Source organism: Mastomys coucha, unplaced genomic scaffold, assembly GCF_008632895.1.
Source record: "Mastomys coucha isolate ucsf_1 unplaced genomic scaffold, UCSF_Mcou_1 pScaffold13, whole genome shotgun sequence".
NCBI classification, from domain to species: domain Eukaryota; kingdom Metazoa; phylum Chordata; class Mammalia; order Rodentia; family Muridae; genus Mastomys; species Mastomys coucha.
The window spans coordinates 28,077,110-28,080,450 of NW_022196895.1; positions in this window are offsets into that span (position 1 = coordinate 28,077,110).

Genomic DNA, 3,341 nt, shown 5'->3' on the forward strand with positions numbered 1-3,341 from the left:
CTGGTCTACAGAGTGAGTTCCAGGACAGCCAGGGCTACACAGAGAAACCCTGTCTCCAAAAACAACAAAACAAAACAAAAAGGTGTCTTCTTAGCTCCATATCTAGGCATATTTCTCTTAAAAACATGTTTTGTAGCCGAGCAGTGCACACCTTCAACCCCCGAATTTGGGAAGCAGAGACAGGTGGATCTCTGAGTTTGAGGCCATTCTGCTTTACTGATTGAGTTGTAGGTCCGCCAGAGCCACACAGAGAAAACCTGTCTGAGAATACAAACAACCATGGTTTTTAGGGGTTGGATAATGCAGCTCTGTTGGTAGAATGCTTGCATAGCATGCACTAAGTCTAGGTTCCATCTCCAGTACCACAAATATCTGGCCTGTCACCTTGCCATCCTGGCCTGGCTACATGGCATGTAAAGCCAGCCTGGGCCACTTGAGATAGTTACTCTCAGGATTGGCCATATTAACTTTGACTTCTTGAATGGAATGCTGGGTAGTCACTCAGGGTTTTTAGTTTGTTTGGGTTGTCTTTTGCTTTGTAAAATGCTTTCATTTTGGCAAAAGATTTGTATCTTAACCACTTTTAACTGTACAGTTTAGGTGCATTGGCTGGGTTCATGTTGCATAAGCCATCTTCATCTTACAAAATTAAGCTGTACTGGACACAGTAGTGCATGTTTTTAATCCCAGCACTTAGCAGACAGAAGCAGGACAATTTCTGAGTTCAAAGTCATCCTAGTCTATATAGAGAGCTCAGGCCAGCTAAGACTGCATAGATCCTGCCTCAAACAACAAACACCTTAGCTCCTTCCACCAGCTCTTGACAGTTTCATTCTGCTTTCTTCTAATTTAGACTGTTCTAGGAACCTACTTTTTAATTTATTGGGGGGGGCACATATACGATGGTATGCATATAAAACAATCACAATTATGGAGTTCTTGCCTTCCATCTTTATTTACTTGAGTTCTAAGGATGAGACAGGTGGCAAGAATTTTGACCGCTTGAGCTATGTCACCAGCCTGTTTCTATGTATGGGTGTTAATGCTTTGCCTTGTGCGTTTTTAAAATGATTTTTGTAACTTTGGCCCTATGTGTTAAGTCTGATCCATTTTGAGATAATTAATTGTATGTTGTAAAAGGTTTACTTTTATTCTTGTACATCTTGATGTCCTTCTTTGTTGAAAGATTGACCCTTTCTCATTGCTCTTGGGTCCCTTATCAAAGCTTATTTGATGGTATGGGGGTTTATTTCTGTATTTTGCTCCAGTCCTTTAGTTTGTTTTGTTTTTTTCCTATCCTGGTTATCCTGGTTTTACTACTGGAGCTTTATAGTAAATTTTGAAGTCAAGTAGTATGATTTTTTTCACTTTTCAGTATTGTTTTGATTGTTGGGATTCCTTGAAATTAAGAGGGAAAGTGTATATGAATATGTGCATGCCCGACAGCTTCATGTGGAAGTCAGAGGACAACTTTCAGGAATAGGTTCTTCTTCCCCCTGAGTTCTGTGGCTTGAACTCAGGTCATCAGGCTTGCACTGCACACACTTTTACCTGAAGAACCGTCCTGCTGATCCCCTCCACTTTTCCATTCAATATTGTTTTGGCTCGCTGGGCTTCCTTGAGGTTTCATATGACTGTCTGTAGCTGTCAGTGGGTTTTCACAGTGACTGTAACAGACTGTGTTACATCGGCAATTTGAAGAAGTACTGAGTTTTAGCAATGTTAAGTCTTCTGGTTCTTGAACAGAACTGTCTTTCCATTTAGATCTGTGGTTGAATTTATTCCTAAGTATATTAATTCCTTGTGATGTTGTTATAAATTGTTTTATTTTCTTAATTTCTATTTAGGATCATTGTTCATGAACAGATGCAGCTGGCAGTTTTACCTCTTCCTTTCCATTTGGATACCTCCTTTTGCTTGATTGTTAGAATTTAGTAGTGGGTGAATACTAGTGATGAAATGGGCATCCTGGTCTTATTCTTAGGACTAAAGAAAGGGTTTTGTTCTTCACTGGGATCTTCTTGTATGGCTTTTGCATTCCTGACTTTCCTCCTACTTTTAATTTATTGAGTTTTTATTATGACAGAATATTGAATTTTATGAAATGATTTTTCTGTATCATTTGAAATCACTGGTTTTTATTCATCCTGATAGTGTACATTTCACTGGTGTATGTATGCATTTTTTAAATTATATGGATGTACATATGCATGAGTATCTGTTGGTGCACGTGCACATTGGTGTGGAGGTCAAAGTACAACCCTGAGGCTCCTTCCTCAGGCATCATCCACCTTTTTAGAGTCAGGGTCTCTGACTGTCCTGGAACTTTCCAATTAGGTTTTATATTCCAAGTGTACACCATCACACATGACTTTCCATAGATCCTGGGGCCCAAACAGGAGTCTTCCTGCTTGCAAGGCAATCTACTTTTACCAACTAAGCTCTCTGCAACCTATCACACTTTTGTCATTGTTACTCTGTTAAGTCATCCTAACATCCTGTCAGTAAATCCTTCTTGATCATGACATAGTATCTAATACTTTTTGAATTAGATACTTTTTGAAAAACTTGATTTTTATTTTATGTGTATGAATGTTTACCTACATACTTACATGTATGAATATATGTATGTACACCAAATGTGGGTCGGGTTCCCATAGAGACCATCACAGGGCATTGGTCCCCTGGAACTAGCGTTAACAGGATGTTTATCATCTGCCATGCAGGTGCTTGGAACTCAACCTAGGTCCTCTTCAAGAACAACCAGCGCTCTTAACCACTGAGCCGTCTATTCAACCCTACACAATCCTTTTAAAGTATTGTTGAATTCTACTTGCTAGTAATTTTTTTTATTTTCCATTTAGTGTGTTTGTGTATCAGAGGACACATTGAGTCAGTTCCACCCTGTGTGTTTTGAGGGTCAAACTCAGGTTGTCAGGCTTGGCAGCTGTGCTATCTCCTTGGCTCCTGTTAGGCTTTTTAGTTGTCATTTTGCTATTGTTTTGGTAGTGTTTGTTTGGTTTTGATATGAGTAATGCTGGTATTTTAGAAATGCTCACTCCCTTTAAAATTTTCAGAATAATTTGTCAGGATTAATTTTAATTTGGCCAGGCATGGGGATGCATGCCTTATCCCCAATATTTGAAAGGCAGGGGGATTTCTGAGTTTGAGGCTAGCCTGGTCTGTGTGGCAGCTCCAAGTCACCCAAGGCTATATGGTGAGAACCTGTCTCCAAAAATAAATAAATAAATAAAAGTGAGGCAGGAGCGGGGGAATAGTGTTAGTTGTTTAGATGGTTGGTAGAATACATTTAGAGCTACCTGGACTGGGCTTTCCTTTGC